Consider the following 20,485-nt stretch of genomic DNA (forward strand, 5'->3'; position numbering starts at 1 on the left):
AAGCCGGCAAGGCAGCAGGTTTGGATGGTATTGCAGTGGAATTTATTAAAAAAGGGGGTGACTGTATTGTTGACTGGTTGGTAAGGTTATTTAATGTATGTATGACTCATGGTGAGGTGCCTGAGGATTGGCGGAATGCGTGCATAGTGCCATTGTACAAGGGCAAAGGGGATAAGAGTGAGTGCTCAAATTACAGAGGTATAAGTTTGTTGAGTATTCCTGGTAAACTATATGGGAGGGTATTGATTGAGAGGGTGAAGGCATGTACAGAGCATCAGATTGGGGAAGAGCAGTGCGGTTTCAGAAGTGGTAGAGGATGTGTGGATCAGGTGTTTGCTTTGAAGAATGTATGTGAGAAATACTTAGAAAAGCAAATGGATTTGTATGTAGCATTTATGGATCTGGAGAAGGCATATGATAGAGTTGATAGATATGCTCTGTGGAAGGTATTAAGAATATATGGTGTGGGAGGCAAGTTGTTAGAAGCAGTGAAAAGTTTTTATCGAGGATGTAAGGCATGTGTACGTGTAGGAAGAGAGGAAAGTGATTGGTTCTCAGTGAATGTAGGTTTGCGGCAGGGGTGTGTGATGTCTCCATGGTTGTTTAATTTGTTTATGGATGGGGTTGTTAGGGAGGTAAATGCAAGAGTCCTGGAAAGAGGGGCAAGTATGAAGTCTGTTGGGGATGAGAGAGCTTGGGAAGTGAGTCAGTTGTTGTTCGCTGATGATACAGCGCTGGTGGCTGATTCATGTGAGAAACTGCAGAAGCTGGTGACTGAGTTTGGTAAAGTGTGTGGAAGAAGAAAGTTAAGAGTGAATGTGAATAAGAGCAAGGTTATTAGGTACAGTAGGGTTGAGGGTCAAGTCAATTGGGAGGTGAGTTTGAATGGAGAAAAACTGGAGGAAGTGAAGTGTTTTAGATATCTGGGAGTGGATCTGTCAGCGGATGGAACCATGGAAGCGGAAGTGGATCATAGGGTGGGGGAGGGGGCGAAAATTTTGGGAGCCTTGAAAAATGTGTGGAAGTCGAGAACATTATCTCGGAAAGCAAAAATGGGTATGTTTGAAGGAATAGTGGTTCCAACAATGTTGTATGGTTGCGAGGCGTGGGCTATGGATAGAGTTGTGCGCAGGAGGATGGATGTGCTGGAAATGAGATGTTTGAGGACAATGTGTGGTGTGAGGTGGTTTGATCGAGTAAGTAACGTAAGGGTAAGAGAGATGTGTGGAAATAAAAAGAGCGTGGTTGAGAGAGCAGAAGAGGGTGTTTTGAAATGGTTTGGGCACATGGAGAGAATGAGTGAGGAAAGATTGACCAAGAGGATATATGTGTCGGAGGTGGAGGGAACGAGGAGAAGAGGGAGACCAAATTGGAGGTGGAAAGATGGAGTGAAAAAGATTTTGTGTGATCGGGGCCTGAACATGCAGGAGGGTGAAAGGAGGGCAAGGAATAGAGTGAATTGGAGCGATGTGGTATACAGGGGTTGACGTGCTGTCAGTGGATTGAATCAAGGCATGTGAAGCGTCTGGGGTAAACCATGGAAAGCTGTGTAGGTATGTATATTTGCGTGTGTGGACGTGTGTATGTACGTGTGTATGGGGGTTGGGCCATTTCTTTCGTCTGTTTCCTCGCGCTACCTCGCAAATGCGGGAGACAGCGACAAAGTATAAAAAAAAAAAAGAAAAAAAAATATATATATATATATATATATATATATATATATATATATATATATATCCCTTGGTTTAGTCATGATACTTTGAGCTTGGCCAAGTGACCCTCCTCCTTTTCACGAGCATCGGTCTCACTTGGTATGTTAAAAAGGATTTGGATAAGAAGAGAAAATGGCTGGTGATATCAAGGGTTTGTTTGTGGGCCCGGCCGTTGTACACATCAACACGGGGTTCTTCACTTCTCTGAGCCAGAGGGAGTTATGGAGGTGTGTCGTGAAGGTGCGCTTAACGAGGGTGAAGGTGCGCTTAACGAGGGTGAAAGGTTAGCTTAACGAGGGTGAAGGTGCGCTTAACGATGGTGAAGATGCGCGTAACGAGGGTGAAGGTGCGCGTAACGAGGGTGAAGGTGCGCTTAACGAGGGTGGAGATGCGCTTAACGATAGTGAGGGTGCGCTTAACGATGGTGAACATGCGCTTAACGAGGGTGAAGGTGCGCTTAACGAGGGTGAAAGGTGCGCTTAACGAGGGTGAAGGTGCGCTTAACGAGGGTGAAGATGCGCTTAACGAGGGTGAAGGTGCCCTTAACGAGGGTGAAGGTGCGCTTAACGAGGGTGAAAGGTTCGCTTGACGAGGGCGAAGATGTGCTTAACGAGGCGAAGGTGCGCTCAACGAGGGTGAAGGTGCGCTTAACGAGGGTGAAGATGCGCTTAGCAAGGGTGAAGGAGCGCTTAAACCTAATTTCGTGAAGATAAGTGCAATGTGTAGATAGGCTGACCTTGTACTGAGCGTAGTGAAGATAACTGTACTGGGAAGATAACATGTAGTGAAGATATGAGGATAGGGAAGATGAAGATGCACTGAACATGAGAGCTTAGTGAAGATAAGAGCGTCCAGAAAGTGACGTTATGAGTGAACATGAGGGTATAATGATGATGATGATGAGGGTATGGTGAAGATGACGGCGTGGAAGATTAGCGAAGATGAGAGTGTGCTAAAGATAGCGGTTCAGTGAACATGAGAATGTGCTCAAGAAAGCGGTTCAGTCAAGATGAGAGTGTGATAGAAATAGCGGTTCAGCGAAGATGAGAGTGTGCTAAAGACAGCGGTTCAGCGAAGATGAGAGCGTGCTAAAGACGGCGGTTCAATGAATAAGAATATGAGAGCGTGCTAAAGATAGCGGTTCAGCGAAGACGAGAGTGTGCTAAAGATAGCGGTTCAGCGAAGACGAGAGAGTGCCAAAGATAACGAATCAGAGAAGACGAGAGTGTGCTAAAGATAGCGATTCAGCGAAGACGAGAGTGTGCTAAAGCTAGCGGTTCAGCGAAGACGAGAATGTAAACGAAGATGCAACGCAGGGTACGTGAGGGGGTGGGGGAGGGGGCGAATGGTACGGCGTGGCAGCCCGGTAACACAGCACCTTCGAACTAATGAGGCAGCAACGGAGACGAATGATACAGACGTGGCCTCACGATCAGTGAGTTGCAGAGGGTAAGTGGATACACCAACACGCACATGTTAGGGTCTTAGATTTCTCATTAACACGGGGGAGGAAGGAAGGAAGGAAGGAAGGAAGGAAGAGGAAGAGGAGGAGGAGGAGGAGGAGGAGGAGGAGGAGGAGGAGGAGGAGGGGGGAAGGAAGGGGAAGGAGAGAGGAGGAGGAGGAAGAGGAGAAGGAGGAAGAGGGGGAAGGAAGGGGGAGGAGAGAGGAGGAGGAAGAAGAGGAGGAGGAGGAGGAGGGGGAGAGGAAGGAAGGAAGAAAGGAAGGGGAGGAGGAGGAGGAGGAGAAGGAGGAGGGGGCCAAGGAAGGGGAAGGAGAGTACGAGGAGGAGGAGGAGAAGGAGGAGGGGGGAAGGAAGGGAAGGAGAGAGGAGGAGGAGGAAGAGGAGAAGGAGGAAGAGGAGGGGACAAGGAAGGGGAAGGATTGGAGGAAAAAACAAGGTACCGGACAGTTTTTGAAAAGCGATTTTGGGACAAGTTTTCAGAGAGAGAGAGAGAGAGAGAGAGAGAGAGAGAGAGAGAGAGAGAGAGAGAGAGAGGCTATTATATCACATTTATGATAAAAAAAGATAATAAACTATGAGTTTGAATTAAATCAAAAGTCGTCTGTATAGATGTAGGTTAAGTGAGGTGTTTTGTGTGTGTGTGTGTGTGTGTGTGTGTGTGTGTGTGTGTGTGTGTGTGGTTAGAATGGAGGGTTTTGGTTACGACACCACAAGAGGCATCGCTCCACCAGAATATCCCCGGCGCACGAGTGACTGCAACAGGTGACGTCGAGCGGCTTATAATGTTCGCTTCTAAACTGTTAACATGTCACTACCCTTCATGAGAAAAACGGTAAACATCTGCTCCTGCTAATAATACACACACACACACACACACACACACACACACACACACACACACACACACACATACACATTATATATATATATATATATATATATATATATATATATATATATATATATATATATATATATATATATATAATGTGTGTGATTATTGCGCGAAAGTGCACTTGGGAACTTATCGTGTTTCTTTTCCACCGTTGACTCATAGGAATATATATATATATATATATATATATATATATATATATATATATATATACACTACGTGACTATATATAGAGCCTTCATGTGGTCTTGCTGGTACTCTGTACATTCATGGGAGGTTGAGGATTCGAAACGTTTGAACGAACCAGTCTTGAACTCTCTCGCCCTCTTATGTTAATGCTTCAGTATTCGTATTTATGAATTCGGCGTTCATTGCCGTCTCACTCCCATGTCTGACGAGCATCGAAGTCTGAATGAATCAATTTTTTTTTGAGGTGGTGGAGGGTTTCGTTCGTCGACCTCGGAAAATCTGAATGACCCCTCCCTACCCCTTCTTCTTCCCCTCCCCCTCGAGTGTGAATGAATCAGTTTGAAGTTTCGTCACCCCCCCCCCTTCCCCCCACGTCCGTCCCTCCTCCGTCACATGTTGATGATTCGAAGTCTAAATGAACCAAGTGTTTGGCGGGTTCGTCGTCCTCCCACGACACCCAACGGATTAGTCGTCACGTGAAAAATATGACTTCCTCCCCGGCGGGAGGTTTTTCACGACGGCGCCTCGATGTTCCTCATTCATCGGAAAGATGAGGGGATATTTGGAGGGCGGCGCGCTGGCCCCCGTAGCGTGGGCCGCTGGGCGTGATGTATAGCTGCTGGTGCCAGGTGCAGCTGCTTCCCTCCCCGGCGCTGGATGCAGGAGGGGACACACACACACACACACACACACACACACACATGTGCATGCACTAGTACAAATACACACCGACTGACACACACACACACACACACACACACAACGTGAACACATCTATGTGACAGGAGAGACAGAGAGGGAGGTAGCGCTGTACTGCTGACCGTTCCCCCAGACGAGTGTGGTCAGTGAGGAGTGGCAGAGATAAATCAGAAAGCAAAGGAGTAACTTCCTACCAACGAGAGAAACTAATTGAAAGACAACACGGTGTCATGTGTGACCAATCTCTCACATTTCCACGAGAGAGTGAGCTCCGTTCTGGGCATAAGTGTGCACTTGAGATGATTGTTTGGTATTTGGACTACCAGGGAGCATTTGACACAGTGCCGCATTAGGAGGCGGGCAAAGAAGCTGGATCTTCATGAAGGAATAAGGGGAAGGACTACCTTTGATGAACATATGGCGATCTTAGTGGAAGGGGACGAAGGACGTATGTTACGGAAAACCATCTCAGAATAGGTGAGGTCAGTAGTGGAGTGACGCAAGGGTGTGTCCTGGGACCACCTTGCTTTTCTTAAAATTCTGTAAATGACTTGTAATGAAGGATGGGGACTTATGGTAGAATATATGTTTGCGGATGATGTCATATTCCGGGAGAAGTGAGAAACTAATGAGGAGAAGTTAGACAGACTCTGAAATTGGCCTGTTACGTGTTTGGTGAAACTCGACCTTTGTGAAGGTAAAGTGGTGAGGGCACCGAGGCAAGAAGGCCTCGAACAGGACACAAGCTGCAGGATCTCTATTTGTGAGAGGAGGAGGAAGAGATAGATAGATAGATAGAGAGAGAGAGAGAGAGAGAGAGAGAGAGAGAGAGAGAGAGAGAGAGAGAGAGAGAGAGAGAGAGAGAGACTTGGGAGTCGACGTCGTCCCTAACCTGTCGCCAGAGTCCCACAACAGGAGAGCAATAAAAGAGACAAACTGTCTGCTGGCCAGCATTAGCATAGCAGTCATGCATATGAAGACGGAAATGCTCGGCATGACCCTCACATCCTCTCCATTAGGCCAAACCTGGAAGACACACTCCTGAAACCTGGCTGGTTCATCAGTCATAAAGAACCACAAAAAAGGGGGGGGCGAATTGGAAAGATCCAAAGAAGGCAAACAAAGACAGTTGCCAGAATTTTACTTCAGCTGTGCGACAGGGAAAGGTTGCAGCATAGAGACCTGACGTTTGCCCATCACGGAAGAGAATAGATTTAGGGGTGACCTGATCACAACCTTATAAGTCTTGAACACAGATTGATGATGTGAACAATGACCAGTTCGTCGAGAGATGTAGCGGATGGAAGAACAAGAGAACAAAAACATGAGATCAGATGATAGACTTGTAACACAAAGATGTAAAGATATACTTTTATTATATAAAAGTGGTGGACGATGGGTGTTAGGTGAATGAAAGACATGATAAATACGGGCAACATACAGAAGCTTAAAAAGCTGTATGATACGAGAGAGGGTTTGAACGATAAGGCACCACGAAGGCACAGTACAGTACAAGGTGATGACACCCACACACACACACGGAGGTGCCGGAGATGGGTTCCTTTACGAAATATCTATTGCAAAAAGTAGCACTAGACAAAGCGTTACTTAGATCATCAACTTGTATATAATCCTACAGTAAGATTCACTGACTCTGACACAATATTCGGACCGGTGGCGATGGAGGATCGAAATAAGAGGGTGACAGAAACTCAAAAAAAAAAAAAAAAGATGCATAAACAAATGGGGTACAAATGGGGTTCAATGCTCTAACAATGGAAGGAAATGATATCGTATCCATGTTTAAGAAAATGAAATGGAGGATGTAAAGTATACATGACTATATCACTTACGAGGAAGGTGTTCAAACACCTGCAGTGCTCAAGGAAGCAAACAAAAGAGCACTTGAGAAATGTCTTAAGTAATCAGCAGACGTGTGTGATAAAGTCCAATGGTGGAAGACCTGAAAAATGTGATTCTGAGTGAGGGAAGTGAGCAATGAGGTGATAAGACACCCAGACTGCACAGGCGAGAGAGACAGCTCAGGGTACATGACCGTAACTTTCCAAGTCTTCTCCGATAAAAGACGCTGATCAGTTTTCTGAAATACAGGGAAGGAACAGCTGGACCAAAGGTAAACAAGGAACATCAGGGACGGTGTGAGAGATGGTTCTCTTGCAGGAGAGGGACGGACACGTATGGAACATGATGTGGACGGCAATGGTGCTCCGTAATACTCCAAAAATTGTTACAAGAAAAATGAGATGTTATGAGGTCATATGTACGAAAGAATGATGTAAAAAAAATCGCTGATTGTACACACACACACACACACACACACACACACACACACACACACACAATGACAACAACAACAACAACAACAACAAACAAGCGCCCAAACAAAGATACGTTCTCTTCTCCTGCTCCAATTCTCTGTCCACAACAGAGACAAATATTACCTGTCACACCTGATGAATTGTGAGCATAAACTGTGATCCGTCACCCTTGTGAGCAATATGACACGCCTCTTTGAGCATGACAGTATATCCCTTGGTTGTCACATATATATATATATATATATATATATATATATATATATATATATATATATATATATATATATGCCTATGAGTCCACGGGGAAAATGAAACACGAAAAGTTCCCAAGTGCACTTTCGTGTAATAATCACATCATCAGGGGAGACACAAGAGAGAAATATAACAGTCAGTTGACATACATCGAAGAGACGAAGCTAAGGACGCCATTTGGTATACATATATATATATATATATATATATATATATATATATATATATATATATATATATATATATATATATATATATATATATATATATATATATATATATATATATATATATATATATATATAAAGAGCAATATCTAAAAACTGTCCCACTCCTGTAAAACGTGTTGATTCAACTTATTGATCCAACTTTGCTCTCTGGATATGTAAGTCATATATTCTCACTGTTTGTTTATTTACTTCTGAACACAATCCTTCAATACTTTGTCATCTTTTTAGCAGTTTAGCTTTCCGCTAACGTCTCATGTTCCTCTGATCATCAGCTTCAAGAAACTGTCATTTTGCAAATCCATTTGGAATATCCGAGTTCATTATGCTGTATTTTCTGTCCTCACTGGTTTTGTCTTTTCTTATCCCCAGATGTTCTGAATCTGGCGTCATTCTGCTTTCGCTTCTCGACACTTTTCCTCCCACTTTGTTTGCATGTCTCTTGTTAAACGGAAGTTCCACAAAGATGGAACACCTTCAAGTTTAGGTTTGAAACACGTGTATCATTTATCTTTGTAAAAGGTCTGAAACGTATATCATATATCATTATATAAGGTCTGAAACACGTGTATCATATATCTTTATGAAATGTGAAACACGTGTAACATATATCAATATAAAAGGTCTGAAACACGTGTATCACATATCTTTATAAAATGTGTGAAACACGTGTATCATGTATATTCATATAAGGTCTGAAACACGTGTATCATATATCATTATATAAGATCTGAAACACGTGTATCATATATCATTATATAAGGTCTGAAACACGTGTATCATATATCAATATATAAGGTCTGAAACACGCGTATCATATATCATATAAGGCCTGAAACACGTGTATCATATATCATATAAGGTCTGAAACACGCATATCATATAAGGCCTGAAACACGTGTATCATATATCATTATATAAGGTCTGAAACACGTGTATCATATATCAATATATAAGGTCTGAAACACGCGTATCATATATCATATAAGGCCTGAAACACGTGTATCATATATCATATAAGGTCTGAAACACGCATATCATATAAGGCCTGAAGCACGTGCATCATATATCATTATATAAGGTCTGAAACACGTGTATCATATATCATACCAGGTCTGAAACACGTGTATCATATATCAATATATAAGGTCTGAAACACGCGTATCATATATCATTATATAAGGTCTGAAACACGCATATCATATAAGGTCTGAAACACGTGTATCATATATCATTATATAAGGTCTGAAACACGTGTATCATATATCATTATATAAGGTCTGAAACACGTGTATCATATATCATTATATAAGGTCTGAAACACGCATATCATATAAGGCCTGAAACACGTGTATCATATATCATATAAGGCCTGAAACACGTGTATCATATATCATATAAGGTCTGAAACACGTGTATCATAAATTTCTATAAACACGTTTCTATTCACGAACCTGAAGGCCATTGCTTACGTCTGCTAGTGTTGCTTCCATAAACTGCCGTAGCGAGTTCCCTCGACTTGCTAATTAGATCAGTAAGGTTCAATAGTACCTTGTGTCATCCTTGTGATATTTTGAGCATTCTGATTCCTTGACACTCCTCCCAGCTTATCTTCAATCCCACTGAGGTCGATCAGACACCTTATACTTACGATGTGACACTTGATCTGTTCAAACTTCATCCTCCACCTTTCCCACCAAACTAATGGAGCGTCACGATACACCCCTCCCACACCTTTTGTCTCCACCTCCCTCCCTCCTTCCTCCTCACCAACCATCAGTTCTGTATCATCTATGACCCTCACACACGTAGGGCCACAGTCGGCCCGGCGGGTCACAAAGACCACAGCCACGAACACCACAGGTCACAGAACAGGACCACCCCCTTTTGTGGCACTCCATGACTGACCACCTTGCTAGTATGAACAGACTGACCTCGTAATAAAGCAATGGTCTCATTACCCTTTCATGACCTCCTGATCCATCTCTTCACCTACGGGCGTGGCTTCCTCATGCCTTCCCATTATCCACTGATGGTCTCAAAATCGAATGCCACTTGATTTTTGCTTGATAAAAGTACGAATGAGGGTAAGCTGTTCATCCCTCTGTCGCCTGTGTTATCTTGGTGAGTCGTCTCTAGAAACCTAACGACAGGGTGATAACGAAGGGTCTTTATAGAAACCTAACGACAGGGTGATAACAAATGGTCCTTCTAGAAACCTAACGACAGGTTGATAACGAATGGTCTTTCTAGAAACCTAAGAACAGGTTGATAACAAAATGATCTTTATAGAAACCCAACGACAGGTTGATAACGAATGGTCTTTCTAGAAACCTAAGAACAGGTTGATAACAAAATGATCTTTATAGAAACCCAACGACAGGTTGATAACGAATGGTCTTTCTAGAAACCCAACGACAGGGTGATAACGAATGGTCTTTATAGAAACCTAACGACAGGTTGATAACGAATGGTCTTTATAGAAACCTAACAACAGGTTGATAAAAATGGTCCTTCTAGAAACCTAACGACTGGTTGATAACGAATGGTCTTTATAGAAACCTAACAACAGGTTGATAAAAATGGTCCTTCTAGAAACCTAACGACTGGTTGATAACGAATGGTCTTTATAGAAACCTAACGACAGGTTGATAACAAATGGTCATTATAGAAACCTAACGACAGGTTGATAACAAATGGTCATTATAGAAACCTAACGACAGGTTGATAACAAATGGTCCTTCTAGAAACCTAAGAACAGGGTGATAACGAATGGTCTTTATAGAAACCTAACGACAGGGTGATAACGAATGGTCTTTATAGAAACCTAACGACAGGTTGATAACGAATGGTCTTTATAGAAACCTAACAACAGGTTGATAACAAATGGTCCTTCTAGAAACCTAACGACTGGTTGATAACGAATGGTCTTTATAGAAACCTAACGACAGGTTGATAACGAATGGTCTTTATAGAAACCTAACGACAGGTTGATAACGAAGGGTCTTTATAGAAACCCAACGACAGGTTGATAACGAAGGGCCTTTATAGAAACCCAACGACAGGTTGATAACAAATGGTCTTGATAGAAACCTAACAGATTGATAACAAGTGGTTTTTAATCTCTAAATTCAAACAGCCCATCATTCGCAAATTTAATACAATGAGAATTCCAATCTATATCTTTTGAGCTATATTTTTTTGTGTTCTAACTTCTAAAGTATATCTTCTGAGCTATTTTTCGTTTGGTTTCTAACTTCTAACTTACTATACACGTGAAGTTTACTTGCAGGTTGTCCCCTAGTTTTCTCTGTCACCTCATAGACTTGATATAGTCATTAGCAGTTCATTTGTCCCTTCCATTCACTGCTGCACTCAGGGGGGATCTTCCATACCTCCTCTATATTATCTCCTTCCGCTTCGTTCTCCTGTCTCGTCATATTTTGTTATCTCCGAGATTACCTCGTCCCTTATCTAAAATCCACACATCACACCACAACTGTGGTATATATATATATATATATATATATATATATATATATATATATATATATATATATATATATATATATGTATATATATATATATATATATATATATATATATATATATATATATATATATATATATATATATATATATATATCCGTGTGTTTGCTAGGGAAAAACACCACCTCTTCTTCCGCGACTTGTGAACCACACGTGAGAAAAGTTTCCACCTTCAGGGCACATAACACATCCTGATGGTGGGCCAGATGCAGAGAGCAGCAGTAGGAGCAGCAGGAGGAGGAGAAGGAGGAGCAGCAGCAGGAGGAGAAGCAGTAGGAGGAGGAGAAGCAGCAGGAGGAGGAGCAGCAGCAGAAGGAGGAGGAGAAGGAGGAGCAGCAGCAGGAGGAGAAGCAGGAGGAGGAGGAGAAGCAGCAGGAGGAGGAGCAGCAGCAGGAGGAGGAGAAGGAGGAGCAGCAGCAGCAGGAGGAGAAGCAGGAGGAGGAGGAGAAGCAGCAGGAGGAGGAGCAGCAGGAGGAGGAGGAGGAGGAGGAGGAGGAGGAGGAGGAGGAGGAGGAGCAGGAGGAGGAGGAGGAGCAGTACACATCAACGACCGGAAGACTCTCTCTGATCATTTTGTGGCGCTGTGTGATAGATGGTCCAGGGAGGGAGCGAGGGAGGTGATGATGGCACGTTTGTGGAGAGAGAGAGAGAGAGAGAGAGAGAGAGAGAGAGAGAGAGAGAGAGAGAGAGAGAGACATGAGTGTGTATAGTGACAGATGACCACCAGGACAGAAATAGAGGAATAACTGACGCGTGACGACACACTGACAGATAAGAACAGAGTCACATGCACTGGTTTTTGCAGAGACAGATGGACGGAGGAATATGTATATATATATATATATATATATATATATATATATATATATATATATATTCTTTCTTTTTTCTTTCAAACTATTCGCCATTTCCCGCATTAGCGAGGTAGCGTTAAGAACAGAGAACTGGGCCTTTGAGGGAATATCCTCACTTGGCCCCCTTCTCTGTTCCTTCTTTTGGAAAATTAAAAACGAGAGGGGAGGATTTCCAGCCCCCCGCTCCCTTCCCTTTTAGTCGCCTTCTACGACACGCAGGGAATACGTGAGAAGTATTCTTTCTCCATTATCCCTAGGGATATATATATATATATATATATATATATATATATATATATATATATATATATATATATATATATATATATCCCCACCACAACCACCACACACCCCACCATCACCACCATCCCTACCACAACCACCACACACACCACCCACCACAACCACTACCACAACACACCAAAACCAGCACACACCACCACCTACCATCCACCAACACACCTCCCTCCACACACACCCACTCACCACACACACACACCCACTCACCACACACACCCACTCACCACACACACACACCCACTCACCACACACACCCACTCACCACACACACACCACCCTCACCCATCAGCCACCACCCTCACCCGTCATTATCACCCATCAAGCACCCGTCTATATATACATGACGGCTCTGCCTGGTTGGTGTACACGTACTCTGGGGGAATGATGGTCGCTCCTCCTGAACCCCGCCCACACGCCCTAGCAACCAACCCAACCCCCGCCCACCACCACACACCCCCACAACCCTCCCCCATCCCCTCCCTCGTAACAGATGGGCGTGCGTGCGTGCGTACGTTCGCGCCCCCGGGCTTGAATGATAAATGGACGGCGTGGTTCCGCGGATGGGCGGGTCTGGCGTACGCGTATTTTTAGTCCCACTCTCTCGTTCAACGCGAGCTGCTGCTCCTCCTGTGGTGGTGGGTGGGTGGGCGGGCGGGCGGACGGGCGGCGCCGTGAGGGCTGGCGGAGCCTGAGCGTGTTGTTAGCTGTGGCAAGGTTAGCTTGGCATCTGGCGACACGCCTAGAGCTATCTTAGGCAAGCTAGGGTTAAGGTAAGGGAAGGGAAGGGGAAGGGGAGGGAAGGGGAAGGGGAAGGGGAAGGGGAGGGAGGGGAGGGGACTCTTTGGCATTATTTGGGGTGGGGGGAAGAGGGTTGGGGAGGGGTAAGAAGGGAGGTTAGGTAACACAGGTTTTGAAGCAGGTGGAGAGCGGCATTAACTCTGGGTGCTTGATATAGCGTAGGTAAGTTAGGGTGGCGGGAGGGAGGGGGGGGGGTTAAGGTAAGTAGGGACTGGCATTATCTCTCTGGTGCTCAGGCTAGCTTAGGTAAGCTAGGTTAAGGTCGCTTGGCATCAGGTGTGGAGGGGTGGGTGGTTGCAGAAGCTAACTTAGGTAAGGTAATTAAGGTAGGAGGGGGTGGCTGGTACGTCATCTGGGGAGGGCCTGACGCTATCTTAGGCAAGCTAGGTTAAGGTAGGGGAGTAGCTTGGCATCATTTAGGCAAGGGTTCTTGCATAGGTAAGCGAGGTGAAGGTAGGTTGAGAGTAGCATGAGCTGTAGAGGGGCTGAAGTTAGCTTAGGCAGTAAGCTAGGTTAAGGTAAGAGCGGGTGCGGAAGCTAGCTTAGGTAAACTAGGTAAGAGAAAGAGACACCTGAAATGATAGGTTGAGGTAAAGTGAGCTAGGCTAAGGTAAAGAGGGGAGGGTGGGAGGGAGAGAAGAGGGGTGGGTGGGTGGGTTTGGTGGGTGGGTTTGGTGGGTCCAGCTAGCTCAGGTAAAGCCAGCTTGAGGCACGGTAGCCCCCGTACAACTTAGATCTATCCTGTGGTCACTTGGCGAACCCCGAGGGTCATCTACAGTAACTTAGGACAGTCTAAGTTAGCCTGGGAGTAACTTAGCCAAGCCTGGCCGAACCTCAGACAAGTCATGCAGGAACTTGGTTAGACTAGCATAACACAGGAGAGCCTGGGATTGTACACAAGAGGGTGGGGAACTTCGGTTAACTTGGATGGAGGGAACGAACTTGAGAGCGTGCTAGCGAACCTAAGTTAACCTGTGAGACCAAGGAGTGGGCTACGAAGCTTAAGATTAAGGTAAGCTGATGGAGGTTTGGGTCGAACCAGGGAGGCTAGGATGAACTTGAAGGACCCTTTGATAATGAAGGTTTAATGTGGCGGGAGACTTCCTGCCATCTAGCGGGACCCCAAGAAAGCTTAGTAAGCTTAGCTGTGGGGCGTCTTCAAGATAGAACCCAAGAAAGCTTACCTGTAAGGTGTCTTCAAGATAGAGCCCAAGAAAGCTTAGTAAGCTTACCTGTGAGGTGTCTTCCAAATAGAACCCAAGAAAGCTTACCTGTAAGGTGTCTTCCCAAGAAAGCTTAGTAAGCTTACCTGTGGGGCGTTTTCCAAATAGAACCCAAGAAAACTTACCTGTAAGGAGTCTTCAAGATAGAGCCCAATAAAGACTTACCTGTAAGGAGTCTTCAAGATAGAGCCCAAGAAAGCTTAGTAAGCTTACCTGTGAGGTATCTTCAAAATAGAACCCAAGAAAGCTTACCTGTAAGGTGTCTTCAAGCTAGAACCCACTGAAGCTTAGGAATCTTACCTGTACGTTGTCCTCACGAAGCTGACCAAGACAGCTAAACTTTCTGTAAAGAAAGAAAAAACATCACAGCTTACTTCACACCATATGGAAAATGGGACGTGTGGATGTTTCTTTTAACGCACTAGATTATAATAAATTCCAGGTCATATCTGCGGAAGGAAAAGATAATTTCACAGATAAAGAGCTCATCAAATTAAAGTCATGAGGGATTAGAGAGAGAGAGAGAGAGAGAGAGAGAGAGAGAGAGAGAGAGAGAGAGAGAGAGAGAGAGAGAGAGAGAGAGAGCTGAGGAAGAAAGGCATATATCCATACACTGGAGAGTATGTCGACAGAGAGAGAAAAAAAAAAAGAAACACACAAACATGGCTTGTGTATCGAGTGAACAACTAAGGAGGGGTAATTAGTAAGTACATACCAGCCAGGGCACCGAGCGTTTTAGTGGGAAATTTGCGCTTGTTGAGAGATGCGAGTTTATTCTGGGTAGGACTGTGGTATATATTGGTCCATTCCAAAATGTTTATGAGGGTTGGGTGCTGAACACTGTGGTATATATTGGTCCATTCCAAAATGTTTATGAGGGTTGGGTGCTGAACACTGTGGTTTATATTGGTCCATTCCAAAATGTTTATGAGGGTTGGGTGCTGAACACTGTGGTTTATATTGGTCCATTCCAAAATGTTTATGAGGGTTGGGTGCTGAACACTGTGGTATATATTGGTCCATTCTAAAATGTTTATGAGGGATGGGTGCTGAAACACCGTGGTTTATATTGGTCCATTCCAAAATGCTTATGAGGGTTGGGTGCTGAACACTGTGGTGTATATTGGTCCATTCCAAAATGTTTATGAGGGTTGGGTGCTGAACACTGTGGTGTATATTGGTCCATTCCAAAATGTTTATGAGGGTTGGGTGCTGAACACTGTGGTTTATATTGGTCCATTCCAAAATGTTTATGAGGGTTGGGTGCTGAAACACTGTGGTGTATATTGGTCCATTCCAAAATGTTTATGAGGGTTGGGTGCTGAAACACTGTGGTGTATATTGGTCCATTCTAAAATGTTTATGAGGGTTGGGTGCTGAAACACTGTGGTTTATATTGGTCCATTCCAAAATGCTTATGAGGGTTGGGTGCTGAACACTGTGGTTTATATTGGTCCATTCTAAAATGTTTATGAGGGTTGGGTGCTGAACACTGTGGTTTATATTGGTCCATTCTAAAATGTTTATGAGGGTTGGGTGCTGAAACACCGTGTTTTATATTGGTCCATTCCAAAATGCTTATGAGGTTTATGGTTTATGAGGCTATGCCGTTGAGCACTGGAATGATACGATGACGAGAGGTAATTCAGAGAAGAAAAAACAGTAATGTTTTACTGTCTAGTGGTTAGTGGCATATCTGTGAATTACATTGAATGATACGGTTTTACAATCTTGTCACATCGTGATGGCTGCCTGATCAGAGCTGGGAGTGGATGTGATAACAAGGCGGTCTTGCAAGAAGGGAGGTAAGGGGGAGGTAGGTTAATAACAGAACCAATGAAGTGGCTGATGTCAGAACTGGTTTCATCTGCATTAAAACATATGAGGTTATCGGCTGAAGGACAATGATAGATAGATAAGATTACCAAGGTAGATGATGAGGTTAGCGAGATGGTTTAATACGTAATCCATTTGACCACCATATCATGACTGCTGAAGTCCGGATAAGCGAGAGGAAGTTTGAGACGTGGAAGATATAATTCGTATGAGAAAAATACAGCGACTCAAACCTGTTGCAAATCTTTCGTCAAGAGCAGGACAAAAAAACAAACAAAAAAAAAACCAGTAAACACTGTTGACAGTAAATTCTGTTAACAGTAAACACTGTTATCAACGGAGACGTTGTGAGTGAAGATGGGAGACAGTGCGGTAGGGCATTTAAAGAGAGAGAGAGAGAGAGAGAGAGAGAGAGAGAGAGAGAGAGAGAGAGAGAGAGAGAGAGAGAGAGAGAGAGAGAGAGAGAAACGATTAATGGAAACGATTGGGGAAGAGACTAGATCAATATTGATGATTGGGATGGCCAAACTGATCACATAACATCGAATAATATTGCCTCATTTGGACCTCCCGGACGAGGGAACTAAGAGAGTGGACGAAGCCATAGAAAAATCCTTGGCAGATCATGATCTTGTTTCAGGGTATGGATGGGAACAGACGAGAATATACGTAAATACCGAATGAAATCAGAATCAAACGTTTGAGCTAAGGGGGAGAAATGTCTTCTGGTGGGGACAAGATAAGGACATAGTCACAGATGACGTGGTGACCACTAGGATAGGGTGCCGGAAGGTCGCTTTTTCCCCCTACCCCTCCTCTTTCTTTATGATTATTGCCTTTTTATCACCATGGGTTCAACATTCCCGACGTGAACACATTAGCTTCTCTTGTACGCACGCAGGTGGATCATGCCAGCAGTGCGAGGGTGCACAAGCGGAGGCACTCAGACAGTGAGGGAGTGAGGGACCGTGTCCCCTCCCTCCTCCTCTTTGCCTGTTGACACACTTAGTGTAACACGCAGCCAGCCATTGCTCTGTTGACATACTGAGTGGGACACTCAGAGAGGCACTTGTCCATCAACACACTTTAGTACGATACACACACACACACAGAGTGGGTGTGAGACTTGCCTTCGAACGCACTCGTTGCGATGTACTCGTGGAAATTCACTCACTCTGGCGCTCTGCTTGGTCTTCCTGCACTCAACCAGCTGCTCCAAGACTCGCTCGTGGTGTCCAATGGCCCTACGACCTTCTGCTGGTAACTCAGGCGTGGTGGTGGTGGCCGCCGTCACTCACTGTACGGCGTCGGAAGACAAGACAACGGAGGAAAATGATGATGACGATGATGACTTCAATAATGACATGAAATGACGACTTGAGATGTACCGAGGTCCTCCCATCCTCCACGGAGAAGGGAGGACACTGAACAGGTTCAGTTGTCCTCCCTGGGAACGTGTCCCTCCACGACGCACACTACTCCCACATGCGTCCGATCCACGACAGATACGACAGACAACGTACACTGGACGCACACTACTTCCACATGCGTCCAAACCACGACAGTTACGACAGACAACGTACACTGGACGCACACTACTTCCACATGCGTCCGATCCACGACAGATACGACAGACAACGTACACTGGACGCGCACTACTTCCACATGCGTCCAATCCACGACAGATACGACAGACAACATACACTGGACGCACACTACTTCCACATGCGTCCGATCCACGCCAAATACAACAGACAACGTAGAGGGACGCACACTACTTCCACATGCGTCCGATCCACGACAGATACGACAGAAAACATACACTGGACGCACACTATTTCCACATGCGTCCGATCCACGCCAAATACAACAGACAACGTACACTGCTATATGGTTAACCAAGAGACCATTGGTTACTTTCTTAACAACAGTGTTCACAGTGAAGGGGATACAGCACTTGCGTCTATACGCTCAGCGGCTCTTTGACCGACCCTCTTCACAATTTGGTCCTGCAGCCTTTTGAGACATGGCTTTCGAAAATTGGCTCCCTAGCGGAGTGGCTGACCGCTCGTAATTCAAAGATCGAACGATCCAAGGCAATTCCCTTCGTAAGGACTGTCTATCCTGCGTTAGGTTCACCTCGGACTGCGCCTCATCATGTCTATTTCACAGACGATTGGAAGGTGTTCATATAAAACTTCGAAACTGGTGAAGTATCATCAAGAAGCGATAGAGTAACAGTTGAATAACATCTAGCATATGATAACCAGTCTCGCATTATTCCAAAAAAAAACCCATCTACAGCATCACCTCGAAATATCCTACCTAACGGAACGTGCTCTGACCAAACAAAATTGGCCTCACCTTTTTGGTGGACAAGACTCTTGATACAAACAGGTTTACTGAGGTCTTTTTTCCCTTAAAGTGATGTTCAGGGCATTAGCCAAAGCTTGTTCAACCCTTGAGCACAATAGTACGGCCCTTAAATCATCATGGTACGACGCTCGGATATGATAGAGTTGGACCTGATCCTTAAATGTCAGGTCATAGGTCACACTATCATGGTCCAAGGGTTTTATCGTCGTGCTCAAGGGTCGCACCGTCGTGCTCAAGGGTCGTACCGTCGTGCTCAAGGGTCTTACTGTCGTGCTCAAGGGTCTTACCGTCGTGCTCAAGGGTCATACCGTCGTGCTCAGGGGTCGTACCGTCGTGCTCAAGGGTCGTACCGTCGTGCTCAAGGGTCATACCGTCGTGCTCAAGGGTCATACCGTCGAGCTCAAGGGTCATACCGTCGTGCTCAAGGGTCTTACCGTCGTGCTCAAGGGTCGTACCGTCGTGCTCAAGGGTCGTACCGTCGTGCTCAAGGGTCGTACCGTCGTGCTCAAGGGTCATACCGTCGTGCTCAAGGGACCACATTGACCTTAACAGCAGAATCATCTAACCATCGACTGTTGCAGTAGCATCAGCAGCAGCTCTTCCTCCTCCTCCCCTCCTGACATAACTTAGGAGACACCTGTGTGGAGGAGGACTTCCCGGTGGGGGAGGAGGAGGAGGAGGAGGAGGAAGGAAGGTGAGGGAGGGATGGATGGAGGGAGGGAACACGTGAGGGGCGTAGCATCACCTGCACCGAGGCAAGGCAACACCTGGCCGCCCCGAGACACCAAAATAGTCGAACTGCCATGTAAGAGACGCTGCACAAGAGAAACTGTCTCCAATCACTCACCACCCCGGATGGTTTTCTCAACTCTGCCAGCCAGCCACTCAGCAAAGCCACTCAGCCAGCCAGGGGAAAAGCTTAATATCCCGACACCTTAACCTAACCGCACACGAGAACTGCTCTCGACTCTATGTGCCTCTCTCGTCACTTGGTGGTGTATTAGACGTGACTTCACCTCGCCATTCCTGTCTTTCAACCTGGGCTTGTGGTATATATGTGCACCATGCAGGGAGCTGTGATGGGTGTGATGAAGCTACCAGGTGTGCCCACGTCCGGGGACATGGCCCCTCACTGATAAGTCTGATGAAGCTACCAGGTGTGTCCACGTCCGGGGACATGGCCCCTCACTGACAGGTCTGATGAAGATACCATGGGGTTTCCACGTCCGAGGACATGGCCCTCTGACAAGCCTTAATGATCCTACCATGGGTGTCCATGTCCGGGGACATGGCCCTCACTGACAAGCCTTAATGATCCTACTAGGGGTGTCCGTGTCCAGGGACATGGCCCTCATTGACAAGCCTTAATGATCCTACCATGGGTGTCCATGTCCGGGGACATGGCCCTCACTGACAAGCCTTAATGATCCTACGAGGGGTGTCCGTGTCCGGGGACATGGCCCTCATTGACAGTCTTAATGAAGCTACTACGGTTGTTCATGTCCGGTTAATAACTGAATCAAAGTTACATCAGTCAATACAATGGTCATAAATTCGTGACATGATTAAACAAAGTTTTTGATTCGTGTCCTGTTCTTATCCTATCTTTATGTTGCTTAAGTCTAACATAAAGATCCTTATCAGTCTGCCCAGAATGAAAGATATCACAGCTTTTACAGGGGACTCTGTAAACACAGGCCGCAGAATTTCCGGGTGAGTTTTTGATTAAGATATTTTTTTATAGTATTGTTATTGTTGAAGGATTTAAGCAGC

At 45.1% G+C, this 20,485-nt stretch overlaps 1 protein-coding gene across 2 annotated transcripts in view; it reads right to left on the reverse strand.

Annotated features, from left to right (window-relative positions):
- LOC139751088 (uncharacterized) overlaps positions 1–14,843 on the reverse strand; it is a 241,022-nt gene extending 226,179 nt beyond the window's left edge. For both annotated transcript variants that reach the window (XM_071666205.1, XM_071666193.1), the window contains exon 1: positions 14,801–14,843. The gene's annotated coding sequence lies outside the window, so the exon portion shown is untranslated. The remainder of the gene's footprint in view (positions 1–14,800) is intronic.
- Positions 14,844–20,485: the final 5,642 nt, after the last annotated feature.

The sequence above is a fragment of the Panulirus ornatus genome, chromosome 1 (assembly GCF_036320965.1).
Source record: "Panulirus ornatus isolate Po-2019 chromosome 1, ASM3632096v1, whole genome shotgun sequence".
NCBI lineage: Eukaryota > Metazoa > Arthropoda > Malacostraca > Decapoda > Palinuridae > Panulirus > Panulirus ornatus.